Source organism: Cololabis saira, chromosome 16, assembly GCF_033807715.1.
Source record: "Cololabis saira isolate AMF1-May2022 chromosome 16, fColSai1.1, whole genome shotgun sequence".
Lineage (NCBI taxonomy): Eukaryota > Metazoa > Chordata > Actinopteri > Beloniformes > Belonidae > Cololabis > Cololabis saira.
This window is the reverse complement of record NC_084602.1, coordinates 34,856,737-34,884,702: the sequence shown is the minus strand read 5'-3', so window position 1 is coordinate 34,884,702 and position 27,966 is coordinate 34,856,737. Positions and strand designations below refer to the sequence as shown.

At 41.5% G+C, this 27,966-nt stretch overlaps 1 protein-coding gene across 2 annotated transcripts in view; it reads left to right on the top strand.

Annotated features, from left to right (window-relative positions):
* Nucleotides 1-27,966, top strand: part of LOC133462599 (leucine-rich repeat and fibronectin type-III domain-containing protein 2-like) — a 219,478-nt gene that overhangs the window by 116,736 nt on the left and 74,776 nt on the right. For both annotated transcript variants that reach the window (XM_061743920.1, XM_061743921.1), the window contains exon 3: nucleotides 20,424-20,509. The gene's annotated coding sequence lies outside the window, so the exon portion shown is untranslated. The remainder of the gene's footprint in view (nucleotides 1-20,423; nucleotides 20,510-27,966) is intronic.

The following is a 27,966-nucleotide window of genomic DNA, read 5'->3' as shown; positions in this document are numbered from 1 at the left end:
CTTATTTACTTAAGGTCAAGGGAATCTGCTGGAGTCTAACCGAGGCCTATTCAGGGGAAAAGAAAAGACCTTGGATAGGTCGCCAGTCCATCACAGGGCCACTTAAAGACAGACAACCACTCAAGTAGGGACACCTATCACTCAAAAAAATGAAACATTGACTTTAATTAAAATTATTTTGTCAACAGGTTCCACGAAAGTGTTTTATGTTAGCTAAAAGCAAAAATGTTAAGGTCATCTAACTTTATTAACTTGTTACATCCACACAATGTGAATTGACCCAACTAGATACAATTACCTATAATCAACAATACATATTTAACCTTATCCAACCTAATTCAGTTATGTTACATGGACATAAATAATATATTTACAGGCTACATATTTTACATTTATCCTTTAAACATATATCTTATTAGAAATAAAATAATACATTTAAGTTAAATGAGTTTTTATCCAATGTGTGACCCTAATTTTAGTTTGTCAACAGGTTCCACACAAATTAAATGGGTACACCCAACATATTTTTGGTATTTCCTTTATTCACCAATATTCATTTAACATTTTGTTGCCACTGGGTCCAAAATACAAGCCCACCACTAACCATTAGTGGTTGGACATTAGGGTTCAACACTAACAGTTGTAAACTGCCTTCATGCAGTCCAACAATACAACAGGCTCTTTTTTTTGGTAAACACATAACCACCTAACGACACGTAACACACGAGCTGCCGTCAACTTAAATTACTAATTTTGTGGAGGGAATACCCTGAAATGTAATTACATTAATATGTAATTATATTTTCAACTTGTTTTGCAGCATTTTTACCCAACGTAAACAATTATGCACTACTTGATGCAGCATAAACAAGGTAGTGGATTTGATGTCAGATTCTCAAGGTTTTTCCCGATCAGAATACATCTTACCTTGTTGCCATCCATCTTTTCCTCATAATGCAGTCACTGTATATTAAACCCACCTTATAGTTCTGACAGCAGAAAAAGTATTAATAGCCTGTAAAATTGAGTTTTCTCTATAGATTGTGTTCATGTCAAAGTCTCCGTTTGTGTAAAGTTTGTGGACGAGAAGGAACTATTCAGAGGATCTATATTTACTTTACTTTGAAGTTGAGCTCTTAAATATCTAATATTGTAATTAATTTTGAAAAAACTCAATCGAATTAGGAGGAGTATTGTTGCCAAAACCTGTGTCTAAAAACTTTTAGTCGGGATAAATGCCAGAAATTATCGTGATACATTTTTTAGTCCATACCGCCCATCCCTAGTTGTGACCCCCAGGTGTAGCAGCCGCCCCCGTGTAGACGTGATAGTTTTCCCTCACTGGTTCTTCTGGGCCCAGCAATGTTTCCTGTAACGTTTTTTGTACAACAGAACCCAGGGACGACGGACTTGTATGAAGTAAGAATAGTTTATTAAAAGGTTTCAGACAGAGGAGAGCTCTCCCAGAGACCCATACTCCTGGATCAGTCAACAACCAGAAAGCTTTAATCCAAGCTACCAGAATCCCAAGGGCTGAGCAATAATCGCTGAGAAGCATAAGAGAATCATTCACAAAACTCAGCAGGAATATCCAGGACAAACTGCAGGAAACCAACATGTAGTAAACACTGATCTGACAAAGAGGAGCCGTGAGCACGCAGCGTATAAGCAGCTGCGCCCAGGTGTAGTGAATTACAAATCACAGGGTTGCATTCGAGGTGGATTTAGTAAACCGGAGCCTCGGCCCACGACATGTTTCCATGTTATTTCTTTTAAGCTTTGATTGTGTTTAGCCATTGATAGGGATTAGGGTTGATGGGGAGTGGGGGTGGGTGGATGGGGATTGATATTGTTTTTACTTTTAAGCACTTTGTGTTACGTTTTTTATTGTATGAAAGTGCTATATAAATAAAGTTTGAGTTGATTTTTCTAGGATATCTTTCCATCATTTAGTTAACGTATCTTATACTCACACTTAATTAGGGATGGGAATTGATAATATTTTTCCGATTCCATTTTCGATTCTCTTTAACGATTCAATTCTTTATCGATTCTCTTATCGATTCTCATTTGGAAAAAAATGAGAAAAAACAGGTCGATTAGCATCAACTTTGTTTTATATCTTTGAACAAAAACATACAAGTGAGGTCTTAAGACGCCCCCAGCCTTGGGCTCCTTGATGGTGTGCCAGGTGGTCCCCACAAAATTATTTTTAATATAAAATATGTATTTGATATAAAATAATAATAATAAAATAAATATTCTTCTGTAGAAATTAACTAAATACAACAAATTATTCTGTGGCAATTACGCAAGAATGTCCAGTAACATGTTCAACACCACAAACTTAGTCACTGCTGGTGACATTCATCTATTCTGGCCTGATACTCTTCCCTGCCTTGATGAAAGGACTAGCTAGCGGTAGATGCTCTTTAACTTCTCCATAGATGAGCTGACGAGCTGCAGCTGTCCGCCGGAGCGCGTCCGGCTCGTGCTCGTGGCCGAGCGCGCGGCTCTTCCTGCCACACGCCGGCCGACTCCGCGCTCCCAGGTTGCGGAGGAAAGCACTAGCCAGCCGAGTCCTAACAGTTTTGTCCCTTTGTTGAAATGTCCACTTTGCAAGTATTGTCGCCCTGTTGTCATCCTTTTTGGTAAAATGTAACCAAACTTTCGAGCATTTATGCCGCTTTGTCACCATGTTTTCCTGCTGGGCGCGAATGCGCACGTTGCGTAACTACGCAACGTGCGTGGTGACGTCATTCGCTCCCACTGGAATTGATAAGGGAATCATTTGCAAAAAAGGCAAACAATTCCAAGGAATTGAAACACTGGGAACCGGTTTTCGATTCCCATCCCTACCCTTAATGCATTGGTTCAGTTTGGCTTTCAGTTTAGCCAATGCCCACACACTGAAAATACAACATTAATTTAACCACAGGTTCTAGAAGGGCGGTACCAAAAGATTCAATAAATCGGCAAAACTGATCATAAGACAGCCATCAGAATCTGGCAACCTAACAATGCACAATGAAGTTGAAACACAATCATGTTATAGAATCAAAATCAGAATAGTCTTTATTGTCATTGTACCAGTAGAACGAAATCAGCAGTACAACCCCTTAAGGTTGCAGAATAACAAACCCTTAAAGTGCAGAATAAAAATACACATTTAAAACGACAAGATTACACAGACACACACCGTAGCAGCTTGCATGTCATTACTATTACACAGATGGAGGTTTATAAATAAAGTTTTTTGCTGTGTTAAACACTGTTATAGCCTTTGGGTAAAAACTGTTTTTAAGTCTGTTAGTCCGAGCTTTCAGAGACCTGAAACGTCTGTCCGAGGGCAGTAATTAAAAGTGCTGGTGACCTGGGTGGGACGAATCCCTTCGAATGTTTATAGCCCCACGAAGACAGCGAGAGCGGTACAGTTCTTTCAAGTTGGGTAGTGAGCAACCGATGATCTTTTGGGCTGTGTTAACAACCTTTTCGAGGCATATCTGGTCAGCCACTGTGGAGCTGGCAAACCACACACACATGCAAGTTAGTCAGGAGGCTTTCTATGGAGCAACGATAGAATGACACCAAAAGTTTCTGAGTCAGATTGTTATTCCTGAGAACTTTCAGAAAGTACAGTCTCTGTTCTGCTTTCTTGCTGGTGGTTGTGGTATTAATGTTCCGAGTTAAGTCCTCCTGTACTGTATGTGCACATCGAGAAACCGGAAATCCGTTACCCTCTCCCTGTTTCCCTCCAATCAATATATGTTTTGGCTTTCCTCCTGAAGTCTATGACCAGCTCCTTGGTCTTGAAGGTGTTCAGAACAAGGTTATTGTCTGAGCACCACATTGACAGCTGCTCCACCTCGTCCCGGTACGCCTACTCATCTCCCCCAGAGATGAGCCCCACAATTGTGGTATCATCAGCAAACTTGATGATGGTGTTGCAAGAGTGTGTGGGGGTGCAGTCATCCGTGTAGAGGGTGTAGGGTAGGGGGCTCAGCACACAGCCCTGAGGCGAGCCGATGTTCAGGCTAAGGCAGGGATATTCAACTGGCGGCCCGCGGGCCACTTGCGGCCCGCCGGGAGCTTTTATGCGGCCCCTGGTCATATTACAAAAAAGGGGGGGAAAGTAGTGTTGTCCCGATCGATTGGCCGTCCGATCGATCGGACGTCACTTCCGGTCGGCAAGCGAAACTAACATGGTTTACATATCGCATTTTGTTAATTAATAAAAGTTTAAGATGCTTGGTAGCCTTTTCAGTTGGTTAATGATTCATTGGACAGTGTTTGTACATGTTAATCTCTGATGTTTTTTACTACTTCGGATTTTCTGCCAGTGTTGCACAGTGATAATGTTTGTCACATTATTTGTTATTAACCTCCGTTGTATAGGGGACTTGTTTACATCATTAGGCTTCTAGGATCTAGTTTGGCCGGAAATGTTTTTCATTTGAATCTCTAAATGAGGACTTTGCATTTCAGATGGACTTCTAAGCCTCCTATAATTTCATGCAATTGTTTTGTTTTGCTGATATAATGTACAGATGTGTCATAAATAAAGGCGCTTATGCTTAATATTTTGGTTGCTTATTTATAACATTAAACCGGCTACCATGGACTGAAATGCTTGTGCTCAATGCTTAATATAATATTCAAATAAGGAAATCTTGGTGGAAAGTGGTGCTTTGTCATTATGGCGTGTTTTATTAAAAGTAGGTCAATATCAACTTCATTAAGTTTGCACAATGCATGGTTTCAAAATGAACTTGCATTTAAAATAATATATCTTTATATGAATATTATATTTAACATTCACAATGACTAAATCTGGAGACATGTATACATAATTCATATGTAAACTAGACAGATATATTCTCCTGCTCATTCCTGTGCACAAATGTATTATATATACATAAATCTTCGTCTCTGAGTGCAAAATACATTTTGAAAAGCCCCAAATGTGGCCCTCTCCGTACAGTCTTTTTGCAGATGTGGCCACCTGGCTAATCTAGTTGAATACCCCTGGGCTAAAGGGTGTGGAGATGTGGGGCCCTACCTTCACCCTGTGGGAACCGTCCGACAGGAAGTCCTTAGTCCAACAAACAGATTTGGATATTCCCAGTTCTGCAAGATTGGTCATTAGTCTGTTGGAGAAATGGTATTAAATGTTATACATTTTAATTCAGACATCAAAACATCTGCCAGTGGTGCAATTTTCAGTTTAACTGAAAAGGAAAAAAAATCAAATTCCCCAAGCTTCGGATGACTGCATTTATGCCATTAGTTGTTGATTTTGTTCTCCATTTTCAATGCTTCAAATATCTTTCATCAGTAACAGTATTTTTTCTTATTCTCTTTTTCTTATTCTCTCAGTATTAAGTGTCATCAATCTTACTGTATGTGACATAAACCACTGTCTTGTGTATACAACCAACTTGCTTTTCCACTTTGAGAACTAATTGGCATAAAAGTTAACTTGCAAAACAATATCATATAATATGTTGTGAGTTGATATTTCTTTTTTGTTTGTTTTTATTTATATTTTTATCCCTGATTATTTTATTACCCAGTGCTCCTACCTACTGTCACTCTGCTTCTCTGGCTGGACGTAGGAAGGATTGCGGTTTTCCGGCCAGATCCTCCCCGTCCCATTAGCGACCCAAGGTTCTCCCACGGGGAGAACACGCAAACTCCACACAGATATCCCATTTCGCCAGAAGTCATGGGGGGAACTTAACACGCACTCACAGCATCCCCGGCGAGAATTGAACCCGGGACCTTCTAGCTGTAGCTGCACTACCAGCTGCCCCACGGAGCCCCCTTGAGTTGATGATATTTCTTAATATAAGCACAACACAGAAAAGAAATAGAAAAAGAAAACACAGCAGGGAATGCACATTCTGCTCATGAATACACCATAATTTGAATTTTCATTTCGTTTTGCACAGTGGCAGCCAGGGATGTGATTGTAGCTCTGGAATAATATGCGCGTTTTGCAAGCACACAAGCAGCCCATCGTAGAAAACACAAAGGAAATCTAAACGGAAGAAGTGGGTAAATGTGCAGATTGTTTCACTTGCTTAAAAGGCCCCTGTGACCAACAAACTGAGGAAGTATAAATTAATGAAGTGATTGATTTAGTATTTGCTTGGCTTTCACCCACAGTATCACGTGCAGCTGATACATAGTAAAAGGATTCAAGGATTGAGGACCTGAAGGCGGGGGGGGCAGGAAAACACTATTTTTTCCATGCGGTGTGATTTAGTTTTCTGGCTCTGTGACTACGATTTACAAGTACATGATACTAGTCGCTTAATATTCGCAATCGCAATCGCAATATTACATAAAATTTATTATAAATAAATATATATATATATATATATAAAAATATATAAAAAATTATACAGGTATATGTTATATATTACCATCATTATATATTCAAAAGCATAGGTTTTTACCAACTTGGTATTAACCATTAAAATGTAGGCAGACAATAAAAACAAAAAAAATTTATCATGTTAAACTTTAAATATCTACACCATTTTAAATAACATATTTTTATTGTTTCAGATCAACTACTTCAACTACTACATAGTATTAGGGCCACACTGAGTATGTTTTTTCTTCCTCCCTTAGAGAATAAGGCACGTTTCACACAATAGCCCATTTCAGCAACAAGGGCAATTCAAGGTGCTTTACATAATAAATGTATGAAGAGTGAGAAGGAGAAAAAAGGTTGCAGTGCAGTGGCAGAGTAAAGAAATTGACTCAAAGCAGAGTTACAATTGAGTACTAAAGTTAACATTGTTTAAACTTAAATACAGAATAGTTTAAATAATTCAGTCAAAGGCAGCTGTGAACAAATGAGTTTTTAACCTAAATTTAAAGTTCAGCATTCCTGCATGTTCCTGGACGTTTGTTCCAGATCTGTGGATTATAGAAGCTGAATGCTGCTTCTCCACGTCTGGTTCTGATTCTGGGGACACGGAGCAGACCTGAACCAGAAGACCTGAGAGGTCTGGATGGTTGCCATGGCAGCAACAAGTGCCTGATGTATTTAAGTCCTAAACCATTCAGCGATTTATAAACTAAAAGTAAACTAAAGTGCAGTACTGCAATACTCAGTAGCACTGATATTTACCTCTAAACTGTTGTCGTTAGTGATCCTTTATCAAAGACAGCATCTGTCAATATGACGAATCACCTGGATTTGGTAGTATATTTCATCCAGGAAGATGAATCTTGAGGGTTGTTTAAGGCAGGAAAAAAAGTATTTGGACTCAATGAGGACTGTGAGCACCTGCAAGGTGATGTTGGGATTAATGGTTTGACTGTCAGTCGTTGTTTGTTTAGGCCTTAGGAATTTATTTTCCCTTGAAAATGATTTACTTTCCGCCTTAGTTTACAATTTATTTTTTATTTTTGGGGGCTTTAGTGGCTCTTTATTCAAAGTATACAGACAGGGAGGGGGTAGAGAGAGAGAATGGGGATGACATGCAGTAAAGGTGCGCAGGCCAGGATTGGAACCTGCGACCGCTGCAGGAGGACTGTAGCCTCAGTATATGAGCTGCTTAACCCTTGTGCTGTCTTTGGATCAAGGAAGGAAGGAAGGAAGGAAGGAAGGAAGGAAGGAAGGAAGGAACGAAGGAACGAAGGGAGAAAAGAAGGAAGGAAGGAAGAAAAGAAGGAAGGAAGAAAGAAAAGAAGGAAGGGAGAAAAGAAGGAAGGAAGGAAGGGAGAAAGGAAGGAAGGAAGAAAGAAAAGAAGGAAGGGAGAAAAGAAGGAAGGAAGAAAGGAAGGAAGGAAGGAAGGAACGAAAAGAGAAAAGAAGGAAGGAAGGAAGGAAGGGAGGAAAGAAGGGAGGAAGGAAGGAAGGAAGGGAGGAAAGAAGGGAGAAAAGAAGGAAGGAAGGGAGGAAAGAAGGAAGGAAGGGAGGAAAGAAGGAAGGAAGGAAGGAAGGAAGGAAGGGGAGAAAGAAGGAAGGAAGGAAGGAAGGAAGGAAGGGAGAAAAGAAGGAAGGAAAGGAGAAAAGAAGGAAGGAAGGGAGAAAAGAAGGAAGGAAGGAAGGAAGGAAGGAACGAACGAAAAGAGAAAAGAAGGAAGGAAGGAATGGAGAAAAGAAGGAAGGAAGGAAGGGGGGAAAGAAGGAAGGAAGGAAGGAAGGAAGGAAGGAAGGAAGGGAGGAAAGAAGGAAGGAAGGAAGGAAGGAAGGGAGGAAAGAAGGGAGGAAAGAAGGAAGGAAGGGGGGAAAGAAGGGAGGAAAGAAGGAAGGAAGGGAGGAAAGAAGGAAGGAAGGAAGGAAGGAAGGAAGGGAGAAAAGAAGGAAGGAAAGGAGAAAAGAAGGAAGGAAATGAGAAAAGAAGGAAGGAAGGGAGAAAAGAAGGAAGGATGAAAAAAAGGAAGGAAGGGAGAAAAGAGGAAGGGAAGAAGGAAGGAAGGGAGAAGGAAGGAAGGGAGGAAGGGAGAAAAGAGGAAGGGAGAAGGAGAGAGCAGGAGGAAAGAAGGAACAGGAGAATTAGGTCATTTTGACCCAAAGACGGTACAAGGTTAACCCACTGCGCCACTGAGCGGCTCCTTAGTTTACAAATTTTACCACAGTAAATTATACTTAGAAATGAATATTGTGCAACTCTCAGCTCATGACCGGTCGCTGAAATGCCAGTGGGACAAAAGAGTGCACATGGCCTTTCCACCTGCGTCATCCACACTGAAATAAACACATGGCTCAGGTGGTAGAGCAGGTCATCCAATAATCAAAAGATTGGTGGTTAGAATCCCGCTCCCCCCAGTCATCTGTTGTGTCCTTGGGCAAGGCACTTCACCCTGAATGTTGTATGAATGTTCTGGCGGTGGTCGGAGAGGCCGTTAGGCGCATATTGGCTGCCCAGTTTCTGTCAGTCTGGCCCAGGGCTACTCACGTAGGTGACCATCACCAAGAATGAATGAATAACAGAACCTTTGTGAGCGCTTTGAGTGTTCTTAGAAAAGTGCAATAAAAATCCTATCCATTATTATTATGTATGCTCCTCTGAGAAAATATGTCAGCAAATACAGTTTGTACTTCTAGGCCATTGAACTGTGTATCCTCCTTCAAAGGGTGTTGCAATGGAGGAACAATGGCTGTTATGAAACATTAAACTGGTGATGTTGAGTTTTTTTTTATTTTATACCTTTATTAAGAGTACAAATAGAAGTTAGAAACAACATCTGCTACCAAGTTCAAGCTACTTTAAAAACAAGATAAGGAAGAGGTTGCTGGCAGACTACATGAGCGGCCATTTGTGCACACATATCCCACTTACATGATTCATTCCATTTACATTTAGTTCATTGGACCAGAGCCGTCTGGGAGATTTGCGAGCCCCCGTGCAAAATGGCCGGGGTGGGGCCCTCGCGCAAAATTTGGGGGTTTTTCGGGTCGGATCGGTTGTCTATATGCCCAACTTTAACTCTCCAATTAGCAAAATACTGGATACCTTCCCCTGCCTCATCATCATCTCTTGCCTCGACGCGGGGCCCCGCGGCTGCTTGAGACCTGGTCGGATCGGTGATTTTTGTAACAAATTTATCAAACAAGCCTTTCAGAGAGGCATTAAACTCTTCCATTTTCTTTATTTTTTTTTCTTTTTTCATCCCCTGATGGAAATTTCCTGAATCTGTCTCGTTCTCTCAACATTGTGTGACAGTTTGTTCCAACTCCCACCGTCTGGATCAGAGCACCTTGTGTCTGCGCTTGGTCTGACGCAGTTGTATTGAACAACAGACACGCGCATCATTGCACATATATTTATTGATATGCACAGACTAGTACACATTTAGGTCTGTAATGGAACGTGACTGTTGATATTTATAAGGGAAAAAACGAAAAAAAAAATGCAAAAAAAAAAACTGCCCATAGCGCGAGGCCCCGTGCGGTCGCACGGTTCGCACACCCCTTGCGGCGGCTCTGCATTGGACTATATAAATAAGCAAACTGGTGCCAACATCTGTCTTGTCAACAGATGCACAGCTGCAAAGCTTGCTGCTGATGAAAGTCCTCCCACCACCCGAGCATCCAACAGTAGTCTTCATGGCTAAGGATTAGGACAGTTGTTGATCATCACTCCCAATATCTCCGACTATTAGTAAGTGTGCAGTGATGACGTTGGAGCCTTGGCACCAAACTATATGCATTTCTAATTTACTATTTATAATAATCACAACATTGTTTCACTGACTGACTGGAAGAGTGTAAACTTTGCAAGATTAAAACAAAAACCCAGAGCAAGTGTTGTGATGCCTGATTTCGTAGGAATCACAGCTTTCCTAAAGTTGTTTGATGTATTTGCGAGCCTAATTAGAAGGATTAAAGAAAAAATATATATTTAATTCTCCCTCACTGTCATTATTCTTTACTGTAAGTTGCAGTACAACACTTTGGTGCAGTATTAAATCGTTGTACAAACAATTAGACAGATTGCCAAGAAGGTATTTACAGATTTCCATGATCCTCTGGCAAGATAGATAAAATAAAGAACCTCGTCATAATTACAATAGATACAAACCTTTATGTGTTTGGACAGATATTCCTTACTACAATAAGTGCTAGCACAAAAAATATAAACACTCTACACTACAAATTTGTAGTAAAGAAAAGACTTTGCAGACATACCTCACCTTCTGTCTGTTATCTCCAGTACACTTTTTAATCCAAAGTTTGGTGCTGTTTAAATGGCACTCCCTGAATGAGTGGTCTCAGATAGAAGGAGAGCAAGTCTCAGGGACTGCTTAATAACAACGTCTGTGATTTTGCTAAACCCTTTTTCTCAAGGGTGCTAGATTCACTCTTGTGGAAAATGCGATTACATTTCTGAAGTTGGGGTTACTTTTGGAGCAGAGAACAGAGGCTTGTGATCGAGACTCGTATTTGTGTCACAAATTATACGCATGTGTGAGGCAGGCTGAGAAAAAAGAGTGTGTGTTTGTCTGTCAGGTTAGCATGGGCTGCTCATGTAAAATGTGGATGGCAGTATATATATGTATGTGTATGTATATATATATATATATATATATATATATATATATATATATATATATATATATATATATATATATATATATATATATATATATATATATATATATATATTCACGATGGAAAGGGAGATTGACAGACGGATCGGTGCAGCATCCACAGTTATGCTGTCGGTGTACCGGACCGTCGTGGTGAAGAAGGAGCTGAGTCGGAAGGCGAAGCTCACGATATACCGGTCAATCTACGCACCTCCCCTCAGCTATGGTCATGAACTTTGGGTAGTGACCAAAAAGACAAGATCGTGGATACAAGGGGCCGAGATGAGTTTCCTCCACAGGGTGGCTGGACGCTCCCTTAGAGATAGGGTGAGGAGTTCGGTCACCCGGGTGGAGCTCGGAGTCGAGCCACTGCTCCTTCACATTGAGAGGAGTCAGCTGAGGTGGCTTCTGTATCGGATGCCTCCTGGACGCCTCCCTAGGGAGGTGTTCCAGGCATGTCCCTCCTCCCTAGGGAGGTGTTCCAGGCATGTCCCTCCTCCCTAGGGAGGAGTTCCAGGCATGTCCCACCGGGAGGAGACCCCGGGGAAGACCCAGGACACGCTGGAGAGACTATGTCTCTCGGCTGGCCTGGGAACGTCTCAGACTCCCCTCGGACTCCCCTCGGAAGAGCTGGAGGAAGTGTCTGGGGTGAAGGAAGTCTGGGCATCTCTGTTGAGGCTGCTGCCCCCGCGACCCGGGAACGGATAAAGCGGCGGACGACGGATGGATGGATATATATATATATATATATATATATATATATACACTAAAATTGTGTTTAGTTGGAGAGAATCCCACTGGGAAGCTCAATGGTAATAAATCCCAACATGACAGGAGCAGCTGGAGGAACAAACCTGCAAACTACTTGCATGCATTTTGCTTAATGGTCCCAAAGTGATAAAGCTGTGAAAAAAAGTCATTCATTTTAAAAATAGAGTTCTGTAAATAACCCTGAAAAAGGAACTAGGTTATTTGTGGGATAACATTTTCAGCTGCACATTAATATTGGTTTAAATAGGACTTGTGAATAATTAAGACTTTGAAAAGTTGTGCATCATTATGAGCAAGAATATGATAGATTCATTGTTGCAGTTCAGTTTAATAGATTAAAGATATAGATTCAATTTGCAGAAGTGTGGCTTCACATCTCATTTGTCTTAGCTGTATCATACATTTGATCACAGACTTCTCCAGATATACTTTTGACCACATCTGAAGTTTTTACTGTGTACCATGTCCTTTTTGTGAAGAACATGGGTAAAGACTGTTTGCATTTCCTGGCTCTGAAAGTGAGTCAATTATAATTCAGTTTATTTCAGTTCACTTTACTTATGTAGCACCAACTCACCACAAAAACATCTCAAATGTCCAAATTATCAATGACCCAAATCTGGAGCCAGATGCAAAAACAATCCTTATGCATAAAAACAGACCCAAATTGTGGTTAGATGTTAAATAATTAATAATGAAATGATGTAATCTATATAATATCCGCCATGCATAACAGTTGTGTTTAACAGTGGCTGCTCCAGCGGTGTTGGAAGGTCTTACTAATGTGACTTTTAAGACTCTACTTAGAAATCATCCTGATTTTCTGGCACAAGATGACAATTGGCTCATGCGTCGGCTTCAAAGACCTAAATCATGCTGCTCCATCTGTACATCTGTGTCTCACTCCTGATCATCTTCGCACAAATCCGTATGACCCAATTTACAGAGTTTGTGTTAATCAGCGGCTGAAAAAAGGCAGGGATTGCTGGTTGTTTTGATGCTTGTAGCTCATGTGGTTTTAGCCCTCCTGGTTCTAATCCAACTATTTGTAGTTTCCCACTGCGAGCTTTGTTCCTCTAAATTTATAAAGGTAATCACCTCAATTGTTTTTTTCAATTCAGCTTTTTGTTTTTATCTCATTTATGATTTCAGAACTTAGACATCAAAATGAAACAGATTTAATTTAGTTAACTTTACTTTACTGTGTGTGTGAGTGTCTTATCCTCATATTTGCTAAAGTGATAGATGTTTTATGCTCTTGTTTATTTAGGTGTGGTATAAACTGTTTTTATATGCAAATTGCTAAATAAAGGCATCTCTACATTCATTCATGGCTGGAAACATGTGCTGGATATCAGGCTTGTTCATCTATGTACATTTCACAATTCATTACAATTTATAAAATACAATAATTTGCATGAACATTTCTACTTTTGCTTGTATACACAGTGTTCATCATGAAAGAACATATCTATTTATACATCTAGCCACTAGAGCATAACACATGCAAAATGTTTGTTGAAAAATCATCACAAATGCAACATCAAACGTGCTTACAGAGCTATCTAGCATTGTGAATGGGTATAATGTCTAGACCCCGAATGTAAGACGACCCCCACTTTTTCAATCTTATTTCAATGCAAAAAACACCGTCTTATATTCGGGCCAATACGGTATATCACTGACGTCTGTAATCATGAAGAGCTTGGAGCGATCAGACTTCTTCACCATGCCTTTTACCTCACCAGTGTGCTTACAGAGCAAACTGGTCGACATTAGGAGAACAAAAAGAGTTAAGTAAGGCTGCTCTTTGCGGACTACAGCTCTGCGTTTGACACCATCATCCTGGACATTCTTTTCACCAAACTGGCAGTTACACATCCCCCTCACCATCTGCTCCTGGATCAAAAATGTTCTGTCTAGTCACCCACAGTCTGTGAGACTCGTCCCCACCACTCCTCCTCACTCACACTCAGCACTGGTTCCCCTCAAGGCTGTAATGTGAGCCCTGTACACACACGGCTGTTCTCCAACCCATCCTACCAACCACAGCATAAAATATCCACACTCATCTTTAATGGGGACAAGATGGTCTAGAGCGGGGGTCGGCAACCCGCGGCTCTTTAGCGCCGCCCTAGTGGCTCCTGGAGCTTTTTCAAAAATGTTTGAAAATGGAAATTTTCAAACATATTTTGAACAGGGAAATATATTTTTGGTTTTAATATGGTTTCTGTAGGAAGACAAACATGACACAAACATTCTTAACGTTTTCCAAAGCTGTAAAATGTGTAGAATAAATATTACATTTACACTTTTTTCTCAACGTTTCGAAACTTTTCTCAACATTTTGACTTTTTTCTCGATATTTTGACTTTTTTCTCGACATTTTGACTTTTTTCTCAACATTTTTACTTTTTTCTTGACATTTCGACTTTTTTCTCAACATTTCGACATTTTTCTCGAAATTGTACTTCAACAGTAATCTTGACATTTTAACATTTTTCTCAACATTTCGACTTTTTTTCTCTCGACATTTTGACTTTTTTCTCGAAGTGCATAATGAAAATAAAATCTTCCTCTAAAATTTAATTTTTATTTTTCTCCTTCCTGGCCCTGATACTCTTCCATAGATTTGCGTAACAAAAAGAGTTGTGTGGAAAGACATTAGCATGCTACATTTGCAGCCGAGTACCCAGTTCTAACTAATATAGATACATGCAGCATGTGTTGCCTTCATTCTAAGGCTGATACAAGACTCTTCATTTTTTGCGGCTCCAGACATATTTGTTTTTTGTGTTTTTGGTCCAATATGGCTCTTTCAACAGTTTGGGTTGCCGACCTCTGGTTTAGAGGGCAGAGGTGGAGAAATTGTACCTGTGGTAGACAGACAGGACCACGCCCCTACCTCATAAATGGAGAATGGGTGGAAACTGTCACCACATTCAGGTTTCTGGGCACCTTCATCTCTGCAGATCACTCCTGGACCTATAACGTAATGCAGTGGCTACACTTCCTGCATGTCCTCAAGAAGTACAACCTGGACCAGAAAATCCTACCCCTCCTATGTGGAGAGAATGTTCACACCAGCGGCTGGTGATAAACATTTTTTTGTGGGGGCGTATGCAATTGACCTTGGCATCCATAGGGGTGTGAGGGTACACAGAAGTCACGGTTAGGTACAAGCTTGGTACAAGAGGAAAAAAGAAAGGTAGAAAATATTATTTTGGTCCTTTCATTTTGAAAAGTGTAACCATCCAACAATGGCTTATTGGTCATAAGTTTTAGTGAAGCAGTTCAGTTCTGCTGCAGTGGAAAAAGAAAACTGAACATAAAGTAGTTTAACATTTCAACAAGTTCACTGTTATTTTGTATTGATTTTTTCTTCCTGGTTTGGGTTCAGTTTATTTTACACAGTAGAGAGAAGAAAAACATGAACATTTCCATTGTTCTGTCTGGAATTTATATTATTTGAAAAGATAACGTTCCTTTCTTTCAGATATTTGATCAACAAATATTATTTCAAAAGCAAGTGTTGTTTAACCTATTTCAAACAAACATAAAAATCTGTGTTGTTTAGTTCAGTTTGATTTTCTAAAGAAGACGGGGAATGAATTGTCCAATCACAATAGATTAAAAAAAATAAAATACATACAAGTACGTCACGACTCACGATACTGATCACTGATCCGTTGCTGATAACTGAGTTTCTGGGACACACACGACTGCATCTCTTTACAAATCTAATTCAAACCAATGAAAAGATCCTCAGGTCACGTGCTTATCAAATGTTGGAGAGTTTATACTGGATTCTGTTTGACCGGCGCCCCTTACTTTTGGAAGTAAATAAAATAAAATAAAAAACAATTTGGAACCAAATAAATATTTAAACAACATTTAATTACTATTGACAGTCTCCCAGACAGACTGAAACAACATCTTCTATTAATAATTATTTGCATCTTACATGTTTTTTATTTTATTTTTATTTTTTACTTTTCATCTGTTGATTTGATGGGGGAAGAGATGATAGATGTGCTGCTGGTCTGTGGCTTGTGTTCGATATCAAGTTAAAAATAAAAGCGAGAGAAGCTTCAAGGAGCAATGCTTTTTAATTTTATCCGTTGGAGCTGCGAGCAGCTATGAAGTGACAGAGCTCCTGGTGGATCTGGTCGTTCCTTATCGCCCGTCTAGATCCCTTTTTAATTCTCTCCTCAGCCACCAGGTTTATGAACATCTGCACCTCAGAGTTGGATCATGAAACAGACTTTTGCGCTGCCATTGCCTGTCGAATAAAAAGAACAATAAGCCGCCGTCAGAGTCTCTTTTGCTCATGTCACATCCTGACTCAGACGTCTGACTCCAACCCCCCGACCAATCGGTGGCCTGTAGTGTGATGATGTCAGATACAGCCGACTCAGCCGCTTAGAACCTCGGCAGAATAGTTACAGAAAAGTATCTAGTCAGCACGGGTAGAGCCCTAGTGGGAAAGAACCAAGGCGAGGGGATTCGAGTCGGGCGGAGTAGGTACTAGTGCAGGGGTCGGCCACCTGCGGCTCTTTTGCGCCGCCCTAGTGGCTCCTGGAGCTTTTTCAAAAATGTTTGACCTTTTCTTTCCTTTTTTTCCTCTTTTTTTCTCTTTTTTTCCTCTTTTTTTTTTCTTTTTTTTCCTTTTTTTCTTCCTTTTTCCTTTCCTTTTTAATCTCGACATTTCGACTTTTTTCTCGACATTTCGACTTTTTTTTTTCGAAATTGTACTTCAACATTTATCTCGACATTTCCACTTTTTTCTCGACATTTCCACTTTTTTTCTCAACATTTCCACTTTTTTCTTGAGATTGTACTTTAACATTAATTTCGACATTTCGACTTTTTTCTCAACATTTCGACTTTTTTCTCGACATTTTGCCATTTGCCTTCATTCTAAGGCTTATACAAGACTTTTCATTTTTTGCGCCCAGAAATATTTGTTTTTTGTGTTTTTGGTCCAATATGGCTCTTTCAACATTTTTGGTTGCGACCCCTGTACTGGTGGAAAAGTGCCTTTAGTGTGTGGTACACAGGCCCCAGAGGTGAATACAGGGTGGCAGTGCAGAGGGTCATGAACACTTCCCAAACAAATAATCAGCTGCCATCTGCCTACTACCCTTGAACACATCTCCACATCAGCTGTCTAAGAAAAACCAGGATCATCACAGGAGACCCGTCACACCCTGCCCAACCCCAGTTTGACCTGTTACCTTCTAAAAATGCCTCAAGTCAATCAAGTCCCACACCAGCAGACTGACAAACAGCTTCTTCCCCTGGGCCGTCTGAACGGCAAACATTCACAGACGGACACACACACACAACCTTTATGGCTTTCCCTGGTATCACTCTGCCAGGCTCTGGATTCCTATGGTCTCATAAATCTCCTAAATTACTAACCAAAACAAAAAAATCATCCTTTATGTCCCTTTTAAAAGCCAGACTAAACCCAGGAAACTGGATCAGATGTATACAAATGTGGTTTTGTCATTGCTAACTGGGTCATTAACATGCTGGCAAACAAAGAAAGGTAGTTTACCTTCTTCCCAGCAAGATCATCATGTTAATTTATGGCCCAGAGTTAACTAACCATCACCTTCAGGTCTGGTTATGTTCAGAATTAATCTTGTTTCTCTGGGGCTGTGAAGCCTGCAGGCGCTACCTCCACTCCCATCCTCATTTTTTTACTTTTTTCAGTGTGCTTGAGAAAATAGTTGTGTATGAAGTTTTACATAGTATATCTTGTATATGAAAAATTACTAATGAATAGGCCTGTGTTGAAAAAAATCGATTCTCATATTAATTCCTAAAAATCGATTCATATGTCTAAAGATCGATTTAAAAAAAAAAAATTTGCGTTTAAATATTAAAAAATAAATTTAAAGGTATGCAAAAACATTAAAGTTTTCAGTTATAATTGCATACATTGTCTATATTTCTTTGCTTTATATACTGTCTTGGGGTTACATTTGCATAAATGTTAAAAACCAAATTCTCATAAATGGGGAAAAAAATGAAAGCGATTTCTTTCGTCCTCTGTTTCCTCCCTGGATCTGTTTGATAATTCTGACCCACATGATGTTTCTGAAAGCAGTCCTATCAGCATTCTGGGAGCGGATTGGTCCTTACAGCATCATCAGCTGCCAATACTTGCTGTTTAATCTCAATATAATACTAGTATTAATATGTCACATAACTAGACAGTCATATTGTCACGGCTCAGACAGGACAGAGAACCCAAATGCACAACACCAGGCAGGATCAGAGTCCAAGAGGCTTTAATCTTTGTCAAAAGGCAGGCAGGGGTCAAACCGGGTAGTCAGGCAGCTCAGGCAAACAAAAATCCATAAAACCAAGAAACATGCAGGGTTACAGGCAGGCAGGCAGGCAGGCACAGGACGGCCAACAAACGGCCAAAGCTCCGGGGCCGTCCTCGGTGCCGGGCAGACCGGTGAGGCAGTTCGGGGGGGGGGGTCGCCCTTGGGGCGTAACAGGTGGATCCGGGGTCGGTCTCGGGGCTTGGCAGGCTGGTCAGGGGGTCGGTCTCGGGGCTTGGCAGGCTGGTCAGGGGGTCGGTCTCGGGGCTTGGCAGGCTGGTCAGGGGGTCGGTCTCGGGGCTTGGCAGGCTGGTCAGGGGGTCAGTCTGGGGGCTTGGCAGGCGGATCCGGGGGTCATTCTGGGGGCTTGGCAGGCGGATCCGGGGGTCGGTCTCGGGGCGCGGCAGGCGGGTCCGGGGGTCGGTCTCGGGGCTTGGCAGGCGGGTCAGGGGGTCGGTCTCGGGGCTTGGCAGGCGGGTCAGGGGGTCGGTCTGGGGGCTTGGCAGGCTGGTCAGGGGGTCGGTCTGGGATTGCGGCAGGCTGGTCAGGGGGTCGGTCTGGGACTGCGGCAGATCCATCCAGGATCGCCTCAGGAAGGGGAACAGAGACCACCTCCAGAACAGAGACCGGCGGGACCGCCTCCAGAACAGAGACCGGCGGGACCGCCTCAGGAACAAGAGTCGGGGCTGACAGGAGGCGGGGAGCCGGAGTCGGGGCAGATAGGAGGCGGGGAGCCGGAACCGGGGCAGACAGGAGGCGGGGAGCCGGAACCGGGGCAGACAGGAGGCGGGGAGCCGGAACCGGGGCAGACAGGATGCGGGGAGCCGGAACCGGGGCAGACAGGATGCGGGGAGCCGGAACCGGGGCAGACAGGATGCGGGGAGCCGGAACAGGAGCCGGAGCAGGAGCCGGAGCTGGAACAGGAGCCGGAGCAGGAGCTGGAGCAAGCTGGGGCTGGGGCTGACGCCTTCGTCATTGCCTCCCCTGAGCCTGCAGGCTCCTGGGCCCACCCAGAGCCAGGCGTGTTCCCCAAAAAGGGGGAAGGGACTGGGGTGGGTCTGGGACCACCTCGGGAACAGCTACAGGCCGGAACTGGGGGCATGTCCCCGTCCCCTTCACCGTGCGGTGGTAGAACGCCACTTGGTCCCCATAAAAAAAATCCCACAAATCCTCTTCCTTACGTGGTAGGTCCATGTTGGCTGGGTTCAGTCTGGGGCCAGATTGTACTGTCACGGCTCAGACAGGACAGAGAACCCAAATGCACAACACCAGGCAGGATCAGAGTCCAAGAGGCTTTAATCTTTGTCAAAAGGCAGGCAGGGGTCAAACCGGGTAGTCAGGCAGCTCAGGCAAACAAAACCAAAACGGGCAGGCAAAAATCCATAAAACCAAGAAACATGCAGGGTTACAGGCAGGCAGGCAGGCAGGCAGGAACAGGAAAGAAATCAGGAAGGCTGGAAGGTGAGGCAAAAGCACACGACAATCTGGCAAACTAGAAGGTGGAAATGGGCCGGTATATGAGGGGAACTGCTGATGAGGGAAACCAGGTGTGGAGCTGGGTGGGGAAGCACAGGTGAAGGGAATGAGTGGATCTCTGGCTGATTAGGGTGGCAGGATCTGGAAAAACAGGGGAGTGAGTAACTCTAAAAAACTACACTGGGAAACCATGACACATATAATTCATGCAACAGCTGAAAAAACAGTTTTATTAACACTAACCCAAATCAATATTGGATCGAATCGAATCGGATCGTGATAATCGATTCTGAATCTTAAGAATCGGAATCGAATCGATTCTTGATATTTGAATCGATCCCCAGCCCTACTAATGAAGGTACATTGGCAGCAACTGTACATCTGGCTTTGATTTGTTTTGTGCTTGATTATTTTCTTTAAAGAAGCATACCATTTCTTATAAGTCCTGATGCTGCATTCAGAATTTTCTTAAATCTCATATGTTGCTGGCTTGATTTTATTCACATTAGTAACATGTGACTAGTTCACGATATGCATGAGGTATCTTAATTTTCAAACCAGGTCACAATAGAGATTTACTGGTAATCAAAAGAGGCAAAGAGCTGAAACACTGAGTAATTCTTCAGTACATAAAGGTCTATTCAGTATTTTTCCTGCAGAGTTACATTGCATGGGATCCCACCTGACCTTTTCATTCAATACACCTTATATGTTCATGGAAGAAATAGTGTAGTATAGATCCTTTTTTCACAACATTTCTTCTTTGTCTCCTCTCTTTAGGTGGTGTGTTTGAACTTAAATCGGTTTGAATGTTTGACCTGGAGGTTTATCCGAGGGACCATATGGCACAACTACCTACAATATAGGTAAGATTTGTTCTCTGATTGTTTTTTTAGAATCCTGTAATTATTATCAGAGCCCATTCAAAGCAACTTGTAGCTTTGGAAGGAGATAAATTGTATACAAAAATGAAAATGATAGATTTAAACCTTTGTGACCTGATTGGTGAAATCTTTATAGCTACTTTGTCGTCTGTCCGGGAAAATTGATTTAGCTATGCAAGTTCAGGAATGAGGCAGAGGGATGAAGAAAATATTAACATCATAAAGAAACAAAAGCATAAGTATTGGTATGGCTAAGGAGCAGTACTGGAGTTGAGGGGGGATGAGGGGGGATGGCATCCCCCCTGAAATAAAAACAGTCCAAATCATCCCCCTGTAAAACTGCCATCCCCCCTTTCCATCCCTTATGTCATTTCATCAATGAATGTGGTTTTACTGCTATTTCAACATTTAGAGTCATCACCAGAAAAATAACTTATTTGACCATTTTCACCTGTTTCAGGTAAATTTTCACTTGAAATAAGTAGAAAATCTGCCAGTGGGACAAGATTTATCTTCTCATTACAAGCAAAAAATTCGTGTTCCACTGGCAGATTTTTCTACTTATTTTAAGTGAAAATCTACTTGAAACAGGTGAAAAGTGTTGTTTTTTCCAGTGATGAGTCTTGTTTTAAGTGTAATGAGATTTTTTTTACTAAAATGAGACATTTTGACTAGAAATAAGACAAATATTCTCGTTAAGATTTTGAGTTTTTGCAGTGATCCATGTTACTTATCCTGTGAAGGACAGAGTCATATTGATAAGTTCAGAAAACAGTTTTTTATTGTTGTGTTTTGATGTATTTGATGTAAGCCCAGTGGATATTTAAAGCTTACAGAAGGCTGCATTTAACTGCTGCTATGTCATTCCTGCAGTATTTCTGCAGGTGTTTTGGTCACTGCTATTATTTGTAATATATTATATTATTTGTAATCAGCACAAATTATCTGTCCCCATATGATAAAATCCACCATCCCCCCTGTTTTTTTTCTTACAACTCGAGTACTGCTAAGGAGTGTCCAATGACCTAAACCCCCAAACGTCAAAGCAGAGCAAGCCAGAGACAAAAGTTAACAAATTTGAGCTGGCACATCACGGATAAATGCTATGAATATACAGTATGTATAACCCTGTGTTCCACAGACATACTGGAGTCCAGATGTATTGTGCCATCTGTTGTGAATTGTGGCCATTCTAGTCTATGCGAGTGGTCCCACCAGAACGGCGTGGCACATTTCAGAACATCCTAAGTGACCTTTTGCTCTGTTCTGCCCATGATATGCGCCAAGTCTATTTTGGCATTCAGGCACAGCGGAGCCATGCCAATTTACACTTGGCGGATCGAGGTAACAGGAAGTGAGACACAAGAATGACTAGGAGAATCCAGCCTATATTAATGAAAAAACAAAGCCACCAGACTCTTATATTAACCTCTGGATGCCACAAGTAAACAAGTTAGTGTCTCAGAAGAGATTTAAACCACATAATATGAGGAAAAGATTATTTGTGGTTTGAAAATCTTGTTTAATTCGACAACACTGATCATAATTTTTATGAGTAATAGCAGAAGGGACAAAAGTGAGCAATGGGTGTTGAGCAGACGAGCAATGAGCAGATTGCCACATGATTTTCACATGATCTCAATAATTTGGTTACATTCATATTTTTTTTTTTCATCTTATATTTATGAGGTTTAACCAAAATATTTAATTTGAAGTGTACTGCTGTTTTCAAGGGGCTCAAAAGCATTTTCAGTTTGGCAGCTGTGAACCATTACCTAATTTCATAAAAACAAAACAAGCAGGTAAAAGGCCAGAAACTGATATCAGGTATTAAGTCGGCATTTGGCAGCTTTTTCACTGATGCTACCAATATTTTGACAAAGGCCACCTAACCCTGGATTCACACTGAAAGTGTCAAAAATCGCCTCTGGTGGCTCAGGACGCCTGCAGTGCCTGCAGAACTGGAGGGAACAAAGTGCTATAGTCTACACATATCTATATATAGCGTACCTATTTCACCATGGATCACACTTTGGGAAGCCTTTTTTATTTTTCGTCGTTATTTCTGCATAGATAAGAGTGAGTTTGATGCTCCTTAACAAGGTTGGTCCTGGATCAACATCAACCATCGGGAGCCGTTGGTCCCGGTGAAGCTGCAGTCTGTCTGTGGTAAACACTGACACACCGGGTCGGAGCGTATTTGGTCATATTGTTTAAACTGTGTTTTCTGATTAATAAGCCAGTTTTTTTTTATTATTATTTTGTGTTGGATCGATGTAGCAAATAAAATAGTTCAGACCATCCAGCTCCTCAACCATCAGTTACGTGTTTCACATGAGCAGTTCAGGTAAAAACGGCAGTCAAATCAGCAAAAAAGTCAGTTTGCTGGATGAAATATATTAATTCCTGATAAAATAAGTGTGTTAGTGCACAGCTCTGCTCATGTGTGCATGTGAGTGAGTGTACGTTTGTGTGTACATGAAAGTACAATCTGCATTGAGGCTTCTTGCTTCGGGAATCCCGGTCTGTGATTGGACGCTGCCTTGGCGTCGCTGCTGCTCATTTGCATAAAGTTGAGATTTTTCAACTTCAAATTGACGCTCTGGACGGGCTGCTCCTGACGCCTCCGACGCCTCTCGCTTCCATAAAAAATAAACGCAGTCAGTGTGAATCCAGGGTAAGAAGGGGTGTGTTTTGGGAGAAACTCACTTTAGGCTCGAGAGCGGTCGGCTGTGCAAAAATGAATCAGACACACACTCGCTTTTGCTATAAGATATGAATACATTTATTTAGCAAGCAGTGCACACAAAAAGACTCACACACAACTGCCCTTTGCTAGGATAACTGTGTCAGGTTATCCCCCGCAAATGGCAGAGCAACAAACAACTACACAGGGGCTAGGCCTTGATAACTCTTACCTCGACACACAAAGGACTGGAGAGCCGGTACAGTCCTGGGGCAGAGCAGCCATCAACCCGCTCGGCGTCCGTGCACTAGACCCGCAGCTGACTCTGACTCTGACTTCCGGCTTTCTCGTCTTCATACCTTTTACTCAAGCCCGCCCGCAAGCTCTCACAATAAGACCTCGGTTCACACAGGAGACCCCGTGTGAACAAGCGCCTCTCTCACAGTGCATAGCTGATATGACTGTTTTGAGAATTGAGGACATTTCAGGGCACAAAACTTATTTTTTCTTCCTTCAGGGTGATACAGGGGGAGCCAGGGAAGGCGTTGAATAATGGGGGAGGTGTGTTTATTATTATGTGTGTGTGTGTGTGTGTGTGTGTGTGCGCGTGTTTGTATGAGTGGTTATTCTATGAACTATGCCCCAGATCTATTCCTCTGCCATTGTCCTTGATGTTATCAACCCTCGGTACAGTTCTGATACAGTTCCACAGGTGTCGTGAGGGGAACGGGAGGGCTAGTGGGAGCAGAGCGTCTTGTTAGCATAATATCCAGGGGGAGATGATGGCTAGACCAGCCTGCCAAGGCCAAATTCAAATGAGAACAATTGTATTTGGGTCATGCCAACTCTAGTAATTTTCCTTAAAGTCTATCTGGTTCATCTCATGGCGACTGCAAACAGGCAATTTTGTCGTCAGTTTCCACCACGCCAAGCTTTCAACTTCTCCAAGGTCGTTCCCATCACACCAATGAGTTCAAAAATTGTAGCAAAACCTGCGATCATGTTCAAGGATCGCCTCCGGTTTGTGATTTTGCTCACACAACGTTTCAGTCTGAGTGTTGATTGCAAAGCTTATCCTTTCTGATGTGGCAGTCAACATTCTCTGAACTTGTTGATATGCCTGGTAACCGCCAACTCCAAAAAGCAGAAATCCTGTTATCAAAATCCAATTATGGAGGCATCTTCAACATCCTCGACTGATAATAACAGATACACAACTCTCCACTTCAGCCAGGAGTCCATCACGTATCCCCCCCTCTCCTGTCTTCTCGTTCAGAAAATTTGCTTCAATTGCGTTGAGACCAGCTAACCAATTCTATGATTTAGAAATTTTGGGAGGATATGCAAGGAGCGGCTCCAATAGAATAACACGACAGCTCAAGACATAGTGGAGGCAGTGAAATAATATGGGCATTTATGACTGCCAATAAAAAAGGGTTCATTGGTGATTATTGATGATGTGACTGCTGACAGATTTCACAAGATGAAAATGAAAATAGAACTACTCTGCTTAAAACGGCCATAAATCTTACATTTAAAATTCCCTCTTTTTGTGAAAGCTCTCCAATTCAAGGTGAAAATCTACATTTTGATCTTCATTCTTTTCATACAGATTGATTGTGGTGGTGTATAAAGACAAAGTCATAAAGAACTGTTCATGAACAAAGCCGTGGCACAGAAGGATTCCAGCCAGTGGAGGCTGGTGTCGTTTTCTTTAGGGGGGCCTATACCAAATTCTGAAATGGACATACAGTATACCAAAAACAAAGACCATAATGTACTTAACCCTTGTACTGTCTTTGGGTCAAAATGACCTAATTCTGCTGTCCTTCTTTCCTCCTGCTCTCTCCTTCCTTCTCCCTTACTCTTTTCTCCCTTCCTTCCTTCTTTACTCCCCTCGTACATTCTTTCCTTGTTTTCTCCTTTCCTTCCTTCCTTCCTTCCTTCCTTCCTTCCTTCCTTCCTTCCTTCCTTCCTTCCTTCCTTCCTTCCTTCCTTCCTTCCTTCCTTCCTTCCTTCCTTCCTTCCTTCCTTCCTTCCTTCCTTCCTTCCTTCCTTCATTTTTTCCTCCCTTCTTTCCTTCCTCCCTTCTTCCCCTCCTCCTTCCTTGACCCAAAGACAACACATGGGTTAAGCATCAAATCTGTGTATTTGAATAAATGAATGAAAGATAGCAACATTATACAGACATGCAGTTTTGTATTTTTTGTACATACATTTTGCCCCAATGAGAAGCACATTTCTCAATGACTCTCTGGTTAAAGTGAGTGATGTTTTTGACAAGTTCCTTCTCCATAGAGATCATGGCTCATGTATTAAGATGATGCTGTGCCATTTTGTTCCTTAGAACGGTGTTGAGTGTTCAGAAGCACCTCTCAGATTCAGCTGTAGGTGTGATGAGGATCTGAAGCAGAGCCACAGTCTCTGAGCAGGTGTTTTGAAGATTATTCCCCATGAAGAGCTGGTACAGAGCAACACAACTCATCATTGCTGTAGATGAGGAAGTTTTAAACTTGTTCAGCAGAGGATAAACCTTAATGGTGGTGTTCAGTGCTGCTTCAGGGTTGTTGTACTGCTGGAATCTGTCTGCTTGTAGCAGTATAGCACTGATCAGACGCTTGGTGAAGGAGAACCGGTCTTTTATACGGTGGCCGACAAGGGCCAAACGCACTGCAATGGCCTAATGCGTCTCAGTTAAGGAAAACGGCTTCAATTACAGAAACAATTCAAATTCACAAACTCAAAACAAGGTACAAAAAGAGGAACGTAGTGCAAATGAAAAAACGTGCTGCAAAAAACAAAGACAAATGCAACACTGCACATTACGAGACGTTTCTTTATTAAATTTTACACCAGACGATACAATGTACAGCGTTGTACAGTGATATAAACATCGTATATAAATATAGTCAGATAAAAATCACATTACCGTTCCCGCTGTATGTTTAAACCATGGACGTAAACACTGTGATTCAGTCAGCTGCGCCCCCTGCAGGTTTGGATCACTTCCGGTTGTAGTGACCGGTTATGAAGCGTTTTTCTTTTGAAGATGGTTTCTTGTTTTATATCGTTTTGTGCTTTGCATCATTTCTCTATTTGCAGCGCGTTTGATGATGCTGCATTTGTCTTTGTTTTTTGCAGCATGTTTTTTCATTTGCACCACGTTCCTCTTTTTGTACCTCGTTTTGAGTTTGTGAATTTGAATCGTTTCTGTAATTGAAGCTTTTCCTTAACTGAGACGCATTAGGCCGTTGCAGTGCGTTTGGCCCTTGATGGCCACCGTACTTTTACACAGCCTAAGATGCTGTCACCAACCTAAAACATGAATGCATCGGTTTAATAGAATATTCACAAGTCAGCTTTACAGTATATATATATAATTTAACATATAAAAACAAATTATTTTATGCATTATGTGTTCTTTTGATATATGGGAAAATGCTAATTAACATAGCACCTCTATAAAAGTAGAATATTATATTATACATTATTCTAAAGTGTGTTCCCCACTTTTCTGCACAATACACCACTATGATTAAAAACATTGTAATAGACCAACACCACATATTTAGCTTCTATCTCACCTCTGTAACTTCCCTCTGAAGATCACCTGGGCCCAGTGTGGGTGCATCTTTAACAGCTGACATATATATCTGTTCTTTTTTTCAGTTGGTGTGTAGAGAGCCCAAACAAGGCTAAAAGCACCTCCTACTCATATAAAAGGCTGAAATATTCAGGCCTACACAGGTATTTTATGATTCCAGTCACAACAGATTTTCCTGCCTCTGAGTTGGTGAGAAATCAAGCTAATGGACTTAAGAATGTAAGAAAGGTATTTTGCCCATCTGATCACATATATTAATATCAATAAAAGTGCATATTAATATTTTATTTCTATGTTTCAGAGGTTTATAAAAGAATTATAGTGATATCTTCTATGACAGGAGCATCTTAGGAATCTTTAATTTTCTCCTTATAATGGGGAGCTGAATGCCAACTAACTGTAGAGTGTGAAATTAATAAATGGCAAATAATCAAACCAGGCTGGTGCAGTCAATTGAAATTATGTTATTAATGTTCATTACTGTAAATTTATTCCATTAGTTTTTCATGCAAAGTCTACTTTGCTAGGGAATATATTATCCTGCTTTCAAAAACAATGAAATTATATTTTGAGGAGACTGAGAAGAGTCTGGAAAATGAATGGAACATGGTATTAAATGAAAAGAGTTATGGAGTCAGCCATTACAGGTTCTAGCAGGTTCCTGATGTTGCTCTTTACAACATCATGAAAATCAGACCCTACCTGACAGAACATACGACACAGCTCTTGGTTCAGGCTCTGGTCGTGTCAGGCATTGATTACTGTAATTCCTTGTTGGTCGGCCTTCCTACGTGCTCAGTTAAACCTCTGCAGATGATCCAGATGCAGCAGCACGTCTGGTCTTCAACCTGCCCAAGAGCTCATGTATCTCCACTGCAAATCTCCCTGTACTGGCTTCCAGTTGCAGCGTCAAGTCCAAAGCTCTGTTTCTGGATACCAAGCAATTACCCAAATGGCTCCTCAATACCTTCACTCCTTCATCCAGAGCTACTCCCCTCTCCACAACTCTGCTCAGCCAGTGAAAAACGCCTAGTGCTTCCACCACAACATGTTGTGAAATCAGTATCAGACTCTTCTCCTCCGTTGTTCCCCGGTGGTGGAACAACCTACCAAACTCGGTCCGATCTGCAGGGTCTGTACCGACTTTTA